At 39.4% G+C, this 11,818-nt stretch overlaps 1 pseudogene; it reads left to right on the forward strand.

Moving 5' to 3' along the window:
* The first annotated feature begins 11,332 nt into the window (after positions 1 to 11,332).
* On the forward strand, positions 11,333 to 11,489 carry LOC129074030 (uncharacterized; annotated as a pseudogene).
* Positions 11,490 to 11,818: the final 329 nt, after the last annotated feature.

The raw sequence follows: 11,818 nt of genomic DNA on the forward strand, positions 1-11,818 counted from the left end.
TATGAATGGTAGGAGACTAGAAGTTAAAAGGATTGTTTGGGGCTGGGGATTGGAGAGCTAATGTAGACTAGCATTTTAACTTTTACCATTGAAGAGGAAAAAAGGCTATATTTTAATCATTGAAGCACAGAAAAATTTTCTGTGACAGAAGGAAATTTTCTGTGAGAGAAGTAAGTTGTTCTGTGTTCGTTGCGAATAATAACAGTATCTTCTTACCAACGTTAAGAAGTCATACTGTCATACTTTTACTGATGAGGAAACTGAGACAAAGAAATGTTAAGGGTAGTGGTAGGGGGGAAGGCAGAGACAAATGTATTTGAAAAAATAAATTAATTAATTTTAAAAAAAGAAATGTTAAGGAATTTATCCAAGGTCACATAGCTAGTGCATAATGGAGAGGGACTCATGGCCCTAGGATTCCTGGCTCCAGAGTCCATACACTTAACTATGTCACCATGCTGCTTCTCCAGGATACACTTCTCCTAATTCATAAAATTCAATTCATTCAACATTACCACACAAAGTGATACATTATACAGCAGTAGCTTATACACTTTTTTTGACCATGACAATCACTAGGATATATATTATATACAGAAACTGAGTACAAACACGCCTATATACATAACACATTCCTGAAATAAAAATTACATTGGATAATTACTTCCATTACTACCTTGGGTAGATTTTACTATTTTCTATTCTCGTCTACTTAAATCAAGTCTGTACTGTTTTCTTCCATTTTGCTGCTGTTGTTGTGTTTAATAAATGGTGGTTCCAACCCACCAAATTGATTTCATCCCTTACAAACAAATTCAAGTCCTAAAACAAGTAAAAATACAGGATGACATCAGGAACTGAGAGTGACCTGGAATGAACTACAGGGGAAAAAAAAAACTCAGTTTAAAAAATAGAAATTTAAGCCCTGGCTAGTTTGGCTCAGTAGATTGAGTGCTGTTCTGCGAACAGAAGGGTTGCCAGTTAAATTCCCAGACAGGGCACATGTCTTGATCATGGGCCAGGTCCCCAGGTGGGGGCGTGCGAGAACCAGCTATTCGGTATTTCTCTTTCACATTGATGTTTCTCTCCCTCCCTTTCCCTCTCTCTAAAAATAAAGTCTTTAAAAAAAATAGAGATTTAAGTTGCCATCGTTTCTAAAACGCTTGAAATACTTATCACTTGTTAGCTACATGTGTTACACTTTATGAAACTGTACTGCAGTTGATAAGCAATCTCTGGAAAAGCAATACATGATTTGGAGAATGCAGAGTTGACCTTGATCTTGATTCCACCCTTTGTAAGCTGTGTGACCCCAGACCATCTGAGACTTGGTTTCTTTTTCAATGAGATGTGGGAATTGTACATAATATGACCTTGATGGATAATCCTTCCTCTCCTTACATTTTTCTCATCCATGGGATCCCAATGCTTCCAAATAATCCTTTCTCACTCTCCAGCTTATTATGAACTTTGACTTCCTCTCAGTTCCTTTGGCTTTTTAATTAAATAATAAGATATGTTTACCACTATATTCTTTACAAAGATTGTGCTTTACTCCTCCTTCCTGGTTCACCGGTATATGAGGACCCATCGTGTTCCTCATTTCATCTCCCATGTAGCAGTGCCCACTCCAGTGCCTTCTGAGCTTTAGGGGTACTCAGTGGAAGATACAAGCAAATTTTAAAAGAGAAAATTATATTAGGTGATTAGGAGGGTCTTTCCAGAAACTAAATTCTGTGATCTTATAAAATCATAAGTTGAAAATATTGAAATGCTTAATTTTTGTCTATTAAAGTGTTCTTTATATTATCAACTATTATTTTTTTAAATATTTTATTTAAGGGAACCAACTGTATGGGAAAATATATTTGCCAATGATACCTTGGACAAGGATTTGATCTCCAAAACATATAAAGAACTCACACAATTCCACTCCACGAAGACAAACAATCCAATTAAAAAATGGGAGCTTCTGCACGGCAAAAGAAAACATCAGCAAAATGAAAAGGGAGCCAACCGTATGGGAAAATATATTTGCTAATGATACATCAGATAGAGGTTTGATCTCCAAGATATATAAACAGCTCACTTGACTCCACTCCAAGAAGACAAACGATCCAATCAAAAAATGGGCAAAGGACCTGGGCAGACGCTTTTCCAAGGAAGAGATACAGAGGGCCCAGAGGCATTTGAGAGGATGCTCAGCATCACTAGCCATCAGAGAAATGCAGATCAAAACCACCGTGAGGTACCACCTCACACCGGTCAGAATGGCCATCATAAACAGATCAACAAACAACAGGTGCTGGCCAGGCTGTGGAGAAAAGGGAACCCTAGTCCACTGTTGGTGGGAATGCACACTGGTGCACCCACTGTGGAAAGCAGTGTGGAATTTCCTCAAAAAGCTGAAAATGGAACTGCCTTTTGATCCAGTGATTCCCCTGCTGGGACTATACGCTAAGAACACCAAAACGCCAATACAAAAGAACCTATGCACCCCAATGTTCATAGCAGCACAATTTACAATAGCCAAGTGTTGGAAGCAACCGAAATGCCCATCAGTAGATGATTGGATCAAAAAGTTAGGGTACATATACACAATGGAATACTACGCAGCAGAAAGAAAAAAAGAACTACTAAACTTTGCGACAGCATGGACGGAACTGGAGAGCATTATGCTAAGCGAAATAAGCCAGGGGGCGAAAGACAAATACCATATGATCTCACCTATAAGTGGAACCTAACCAACAATACAAAAATGCAAGGAAAATAAGACCAGCAACACTGAAAGGAAAAGAAATCAACAGAGACAAGAGGGAAGGAGGGAGGGGGGGCGGGGAAAAGGAAGGGAAGGGGAAAGTCAAGGAACATATAGCAAGGACTCATGGTCAAAACCAAAGGGGAAGAACGGAGGGAGGGAAGGAGGGAGGGGGCAAGGGAAAGTGGTGGGGGGTAAGCAGAGACAAATGTATTTGAAAAAATAAAATTAAATTTAAAAAATAAAATAAAATAAACATTTTTTTTTGTAAAAAAAAAAAAATGGGTAAAAGACCCGAACAGACACTTCTCCAAGGAGGACATACAGAGGGCCTGGAGACATATGAAGAGATGCTTATCATCGCTAGCCATCAGAGACATGCAAATTAAAACCACAATAAGATACCACTTCACACCTGTGAGAAACACCATCATTAACAAATCAACAAATAAAAAGTGTTAGCAAGGTTGTGGAAAGGAGGGAACCCTAGTACATGACTGGTGGGAATGCAGACTATGCAGCCACTATGGAAAATAGTAAGGAATTTCCTCAAAAAAAAAAAAATTGAACTGCCTTTTGACCCAGCAATTCCACTGCTGAGATTGTATGCTAAGAATCCCAAAACGCCAACTCAAGAAAGAAGCTATGCACCCTAGTGTTCATAGCAGCATTAATTAAAATAGTCAAGTGATGAAAACAGCCTGTGCCCATCAGTAAATGAGTGGATCGAAAAACTGTGGTACATTTACACAATGGAATACTTCGCAGCAGGAAAGAAGAGCTCCTACCCTTCATGACAGCAGGATGAAACTGGAGAGTGTTACGCAAAGTGAAATAAGCAGGTAGCAAAAGACAAATACCATATGATCTCACCTGTAAGTAGAACCTAATCAACAAAAACAAGCAAGCAAAATAGTACCAGAGAGATGGAAATAAAGAACAAATTGACAGTGACTAGAGGGGAGGGGAAAGGGCATTAACGGGAGAAAGAAGTGGAAGGGTCAAGGAACATGTATGAAGGACCCATGGAGAAGGGCAATGTGGGACTGGGGAGGATTGAATGTGGGAGGTGGGAGAATGCAGGTCAGGAGAAAGGAATTGGGGGAAAATGGGGACAGCTGTAATTGAATAATAAAAAGATATTTTAAAAATATTTTATTTAATTTTAGAGAAAGGGGAAAAAAAGAAGGGAGAAGGAGAGAAACATTGATGTGGGAGAAAGTGATATCAATTGGTTGCTCCTGCACACCCGCAGGCATGTGCCCTGACCAGGAACCAAACCAGCAACTTTTCAGTCCACAGGCTGCCACTCAGTCCACTGAGCCACACCAGCCAGGACATCAACTACTTTTTAAGTTTCTGTTCTAGTAGCTATTCTCTAAGAGATTAAAACAGGTTAAATAAAATAAAATAATTTATTCAATAATTTTTTTATATTCATAGGAAATAAATGCAAACTTAGTAACAAAAAAAAAAACAGAAAACAAAAACAAAAACCTTAGAAAACTTGAAAAGTGCAAAGAAAAAAATACCAATGATCGTTGCACTCAAAGATGACTACTGTTAACATTTTTTTCAGCAGATTTTATTTTTTAGAGCACTTTAAGTTCACAGCAAAACTGACCAGAAAGTATCCCCATGTACCCCCTGCCCTCACACATGAACAGCCTCACTACCTAGCGCAGGATATCTGTTACAAGGGATAAACCTATGTTGACATATCATACTCACTCAAAGTCAATAGGTTACCTTCGTGTTCACTCTTCATATTGTACGTTCTGTAGGTTTGTATAAATGTATAATGACATGTACATCCACCATTATAGTATCTCACAGAATAATTTCACTGTCCTAAGTGAAAGTCCCCCGTGCTCTACCTAGTCATCCCTTCCTGTCGCCTGACTCGTGGCAACCACTGACCTTTTTACTATCTCCATAGTTTCCCAAATGTCAGAGTTGGGGGTCATACATTATGTAGCCTTTTCAAATAGTATTCTTTCACTTAGCAGTAAGCATTTTAGTTTCTTTCATGCCTGTTATGACTTGATGGCTCATTTATTTTTACCACCTAATAATACTCTTTTGTCTGGATGGACCACAGCCTATTCATTCACCTAATGAAGGACATGTTCACTTTTTTATTTAATTTATTTATTCAGCCCTGGCTGGTGTGGCTCAGTGGATTTAGGGCCAGCCTGTGAACCAAAGGGTCACCAGTTCGATTCCCAGTCAGGGTATATGCCTGGGTTGTGGGCCAGGTCCCCAGCACTGGGAGCTTGAGAGGCAACCACACATTCATGTTTCTCTCCCTCTCTTTCTCCCTCTCTAAAACTAATTTCCCTCTCATTTTTAGACAGAGGGAAAGGGAAGGAGAAAGAGAGGGAGAAAAACAACAATGCCTGTGAAAAATTTTGCACATGGGTTACCTCTCGCATCCGATCTTGCTTGTTGAAAAATTTTAGTTATTTTGATTAAAGTTGCTATGAACATTTATGTTTCTGTGTGGACATAATTTTTCAATTCATGTGGATAAATACCAAGAAGCATGATTGCTGGATCTTATGAGAAGAGTAGCTTTGTAAGAAACCATCAAACTGTATTCCAAAGTGGAAATCTGCTCTTGTTGGTGTTTTAGATTTTCCCCATTATAATAGGTACGTACTGGTAGCACATTGCTGCTTTACATTATTAACATTTTCATGTATCAATATCTTTCCACTTTATTTTCCACAAATATTTTTTAAATTATATTTTATTGATTATGCTATCACACTTGTCCTGATTTTTCCCCCTTTGACCCCTCTACCCAGCACCCCCATCTCCCTCAGGCAATCCCCCAACCATTGTTCATGTCCATGGGTCATGTGTATAAGTTCTTTGGCTACTCCATTTACTAGACTTTACATCCCCATGGCTATTCTGTAACTACCTATATGTACTTCTTTACATCCCCATGGCTATTCTGTAACTACCTATATGAACTTCTTAATCCCCTCACCCCTTTACCCATTCCCCCATAATCCCCTCCCATCTGGCAATCATCAAAATGCTCTCTATAGCCACAGTTTGTCTCTGTTCTTCTTGTTTGCTTAGTTTTTTTTTAAATCAGTTTTTATTAAATATGCATTTTTTGCCATTTTATTGTTCATAGTGTTGATTTTTTTTCTTTTTCTCACATGAGTCCCTTTAACATTTTGTATAATAATGGTTTCATGATGATAAACTCCTTTAGTTTTTTTCTTGTCTGGGAAGCTCTTTATCTGCCCTTTGATTCTGAGTGATAGCTTTGCTGGGTAGAGCAATCTTGACTGTAGGTGCCTGCTTTTCATGACTTTGAATATTTTTTGCCAATCCCTTCTAGCTTGCAAAGTTTCTTTTGAGAAATCAGTTGACAGTCTTATGCAACTCTCCTGTATGTAACTAACTTCTTTCCTCTTGCTGCTTTTAAGATCCTCTCTGTATCTTTAACCTTTGACATTTTAATTATGATGTGCCCTGGAGTGGGCCTCTTTGCATCCATCTTGTTTGGGACCCTGTGTTTCCTAGACTTGCATGTCTATTTCATTTATCAAATTAGGGAAGTGTTCTTTCATTATTTGTTCAAACAGACTTCCAACTTCTTTCTCTTTCTCTTCTTCTTCTGACACCCTATGATGTCAATGTTGGACCTCTTGGAGTTGTCCCAGAGGCTGCTTATACTATCCTCATTTTGGGGGTGTTTTTCTTTTTCTTCTTGTTTTGATCGTCTTTTTTTTTCTTCCTTCTGTTCCAAATCATTGATTTGATTTTTGGCTTCATCCACTCCACTGTTGTTTTCCTGTAAATTGTTCTTTATTTCAATTAACGTATCCTTTGTTTCTGACTGGATCTTTTTTTATCCGCTGAGGTCCTCACTTAAGTTCCTTGAGTAGTATCCTTAAAACCAGTCTTTTGAACCCTGCATCTGATAGATTGTTTATCTCCATTTAGTTTAGCTTTTTTCCTAGCATTTTGGTCTGTTCTTTCATTTGGGCCATGTTTCTTTGTCTCTTCGTTTTGGCAGCCTCTCTCTGTTTGTTTCTACCTATTAGGTAGAGCTGTTATGACTCCCTGTCTTGATAGCATAGCCTAATGTGGTAGGCTTCCTATAGGGTCCAGTAGCACAGCCTCCTCTATCACCTAAGCAGGATCTTCAAGGTGCACCCTTAGTGTGGGCTGAGTACACCCTCCCCTTGTAGTTGAGCCTTGATTGCTGTTGGCAGGTAAATGGGAGGGATTTATCTATGCCAGTCAGCTGCAAATACTAGCTGTGACCACTGACCATGCATTTCCCTCCTCTGAGTAGGATCAGCTGTGCAGGGGAAAGGTGGTGGTGCTCTAACATAGAATGTAGTTGTCCGCTCAGTGTGCAGACTCCAGGGTTTCCTGGGTGGCATCAACCAATGTCAGTCCCCACCTCTGCTTTGCTCTGGGCCACCCTACCTGAGATATAAAGCAATCTGTGATGGTTGTTACTTGAGCTGGGCTTAGAGATTCCCAGGCAAAAACAAGCTGTGAATCTAAGCCAGTTGCTGCTAGTGCTGGGCCTGGGACCCCTTAGCAAAAGATAGTGGGAGGGCTGGGAACTCACTGAGGCTGGCTCTTGCTTGTTTGATAGGATTTAGGAGGTTGTGAAGCATGAGCCAAGACCAGCTATTTATTCATAGGATAAAGCAGCCTGGGTGGGCCTATAAGTCAGGTGGGACAGAATCTCTGGGGATCTCCAGGTCAGGGAAAACAGTATTAGCCAGGTTGATGGAGTCTCAGATATGACACCAGCCTGTGTCCGTGGCTCCGTGGAGGGAGGGCTCAGAAAAGGGACAATGGTCCACCTTTCTGTATGAGAGGAAGCTGTCCTCCAGTCTTCCCTTGATGTCAGACAGTTCACTTTATTCCTAATGCCACTGATGCCTTTCAAGGTGCTACCCTGGTGCTGGAGCTCATAGGAAGCAAGTCTGATAAAGTCCATGTACGGGTTCTTTAAGAGGAATTGTTTGGGACTCCAGAAGTTTCTTCAACCAACTCAATCCCTGCCTGTTTCCTGCAGTCAGAAGTTATGGGGGTTTATCCTCCTGGCACTGGATCCCTGGCCTGGGGGCCTATTGTGGGGCTGGGGCTCTTCACTTCTGAGATATCACTCCCCAATTTTTATCTTCCACACATGGATGTGAGACCAGCCTTTTCCACATTTCCACCACTCTTACCAGTTTGAATAGATGTGGTTTCTTTAATTCTATAATTGTCAGATTTCCATTGAACTTGATTTCTGACATTTCTGAGTGATGGTTATTCTATATTTTAGTTGTAATTTTGATGTGGTTGTGTGAGGAGGTGAGCCATGTTTACCTATGCCTCCATCTTGACTATAGTCACATTACTTTCCTGCAGCACCCTAGGAAACAAATACAAATTTCTATATAATTTTTGGCATGTAATTTCCAAAGAGTTCAAAATAATGGAGAGACAGCATTAAACAAAACTACTACTTTCACCTATTTATTGATGTTAACCAGTTTCCTCATTATATAAATCCATTGAATGGAAAAAGGAAAAGTAGAACCTGGCCCATTCTGATAAAAAATGAAATTCTCCTAAAATTCATAAACTGTTTTTAAAATTACTTTCTAGATCATTAAATGAGATCATTCTAGCCCTGGCTCCAGTTGGTTGGAGCATGGTCCTGTACACCAAAAATTTGCAGGTTAGATTCTGGGTCAGTGCACGTACCTAGGTTGTGGGTTCATTTGCCTGTCAGGACACATATGGGAGGCCACCTTACAATGTTTCCCTCTCACATCAATGTCTCTCTCACCCCGCCTCTCTCTCTAAAAAATCCGTAAATATATCCTTGGGTGAGGATTAAATAGTAAATACATAAACAAATAGTTCTATAAAATTCTACTTTTCATAAATTATTAATTAAAATGTGTAATACATTTTGTTGTTTTAATCAAACCATTAATGTTTTAATCCATTTTTCTTTGTTATATATTTTATTGATTATGCTATTAGAGTGGTCCTACTTTTTTTCTCCCCTTTATTCCCCTCCACCCTGCATCACCCCACCCCCCAGCATATCCTCCTCACCTTAGTTTATGTCCATGGGTTGTACATATAACTTCTTTCACTTCTCCATTTCCATTACTATTCTTAATCTACCCCTGCAGATTTTGTACCTACTATCTATGCTGCTTATTCCCGGTGCCTTTTCCCCCATTCTTCCCTCTCCTGTACCCCTATGTTTTACTGTTCATAGCTTTTGATCTTCTTTTTCTTAGGTAAGTCCCTTTAACATTTCATATAATAAGGGCTTCCTTTAATTTTACCTTATCTGGGAAGCACTTAATCTGCCCTTTCATTCTAAATGATAGCTTTGCTGGATAGAGTAATCTTGGATGTAAGTCCTTGCTTTTCATGACTTTGAAAACTTCTTGTAAGCCCCTTCTTGCCTGCAAGGTTTCTTTTGAGAAATCAGCTGAAAGTCTTATGGAAACTCCATTGTAGGTAACTGTCTCCTTTTCTCTTACTGCTTTTAAGATTCTCTCTTTATCTTTAATCTTGAGTAATGTAATTATGATGTGCCCTGGTGTGTGCTTCCTTGGGTCCAACTTCTTTGGGACTCTGAGCTTCCTGGATCTCCTGGAAGTATATTTTCTGGGACAGGATAGGGAAGTTCTCCTTCATTATTTTTTCAAATAAGTTTTCAATTTCTTGCTTTTCCTCTTCTCCTTCTGGCACTCCTATGATTCCAATGTTGGATCATTTAAAGTTGTCCCAGAGGTGTCTAAGCCTCTCCTCATTTTTTTGAATTCTTGTTTCTTCATTCTGCTCTGGTTGAATTTCAATCTCTTCCTTCTTCTCCAAATCGCTGATTTGAGGTCCCAATTTACTGTTGGTTCCCTGTGTATTTTTCTTTATTTCACTTTGCATAGCCTTCATTTTTTCTTCCATTTTGTGACCATACTCAACCAATTAAGTGAGCATCCAGATTACCAGTGTTTTGAACTGTGCATCTGATAGGTTGGTTATCTGTTCATCGCTTACTTCTATTTTTGGAGCTTTGATCTGTTCTTTCGTTTGGGCCATATCATTTTGTCTCAGTGTGCCTTGGAAATTGTTTGAAGGTGTGGAGCCTTAGGTATTCGCCAGGGCAGGGCAACCCAGGTTGCTGTGTTGTGGAGCTGTATGTGGGGGAGGGGTCCGAGAGGGAACAAGGCCGCTTGCTCGGCTCTCAGCCGGCTTTCAGTCACTTCCCCTGCTACCCACAAGCAAATTGGGCCCTTCATGCTGATTCCGGGTGGGTGGGTTTGTGTATGTTCATAGAACACCATGGGCTTCTCCAATGGACTCTCCTGTGAGGCTGGGAGTTTCTCCTGACACCACAACACCCACAGGTTTTTACCTCCAGAGGTTTTGAGGCTTTCTTTTCCTGCACTGGAACCCTGAGTCTTGGGGTCTGTCTCACTCCCCAGCTGTTACCCTGGTTTATCTGCATGCAAATGTGGGACCGCCAGGTCTGGCAGCTGCCACCTTGCCACATGTCCTCTCTGCCCTGGCTGCCTATCTCCACTCCTCCTATCAGTCTGGATGAATATTTCTTCTTTACTTTCTTGGTTGTCAGACTGCCATACAGTCTGATTTTCTGGCAGTTTTGATTATTTTTTGTTTTCTAAATTTGTTGTTGTCCTTCTTTTGGTTGTGCGAGGAGGCAAAGTGTATCTACCTACGCGTCTGTCTTAGCCAGAAGTCCTAATCCATTTTTCATTGATGCGGAATCTTTATCACAGGTTTATGAGTCTAGGGATTTAAAATGTTAATATATTTACATACTTTTGTTGCAAAGCAATACCATAGGATGATCACTAAAAGACTCTTAAGAATAAATATACATTACACTAGGATAAAATTCTATGGGGAAAATGGAATGGAAAAAAGTTCAAGTGAGTAAAACGAATCGTAAAATATTCTGCTACTAAAGAATTGATAAAACAACATAAATAAGAGCCAGAGAAAGTCAGAAATAAGGTAACAAAATTCAGAAAAGAATCACTTCAGAAACAAACAGAAAAAAACTAGAAGAAATACAAAAGTGAATAAGCACTGTAAAACGTCAAGAAAAAAATAAGCTCTGGCTGGTGGCTCAGTTGTTTGGAGCTTCATCCCAAGGGTTAGGGTTTGATTCCTTGCAGGGCACATAATTAGTTTTGGGTTTGATCCCCAGTCAGGACACATATGGGAGGCAACCAATTCATGTTTCTCTCTCACATCAATGTCTCTCTCTCTCTCTCTCTCTCTTACCTCCTGTCCCTTCCTCTTCCTCAAAGGAAATTAATGTATGCTTGGGTGAGGACTAAAAAAGAAATAGAGAAGACAGGAAAGGAAGATTCAATATATAGTTACCAAAGATGAAATTAAAGCAAAAAGCAAAATAAATATTTTTAAATATAATTCAATAAAATTTTATACCAAACAAAAAAATGTAAAGGACACACTGAGCATTGGGGAAAATTGGCCCTTAATGACAAACACTGAAACTCTTTTTTTTATTTTAGGCTTATCACTTCTCAGCCTTTTGGCTAAGATCAAGTGTAGTATTTGTTCTTATCAGTTTAATTTTAGGCTTAAAAAAAGAAAGAAAAATTATTTGAGGATTCAAACAAAGTACAAGTGATGAAAGAAAATTTTCACCACTTTTTTTTAGTCCTCACCCAAGGATATATTCATTGATTCCAGATAGAGGAAGGAAGAGAGAAACATCAATGTGAGGGAACATTGATCAGTTGCTGCCCCTTACTCACCCCAGCCAGAAACCAACCTGCAATTATGCATATGCTCTGACCAGGGATTAAACCCATGACCTTTCGGTTTATGGAACAATGTTCCAACCAACTGACCACCTGACCAGGACACCAGGCATTCTTGACAGCAATATTTTATGCCAGTAGACCATAAATATATTTAAGATAATGAAGGAATAATGTTAGCTAGGAATCATATCCAGCAAACTTAATTTTCAAATATAAGAGATATAGAGAAATTGTC

Source organism: Pteronotus mesoamericanus, unplaced genomic scaffold (assembly GCF_021234165.1).
Source record: "Pteronotus mesoamericanus isolate MK-2021 breed Mesoamerican mustached bat unplaced genomic scaffold, CSHL_Meso_final contig_459, whole genome shotgun sequence".
Lineage (NCBI taxonomy): Eukaryota > Metazoa > Chordata > Mammalia > Chiroptera > Mormoopidae > Pteronotus > Pteronotus mesoamericanus.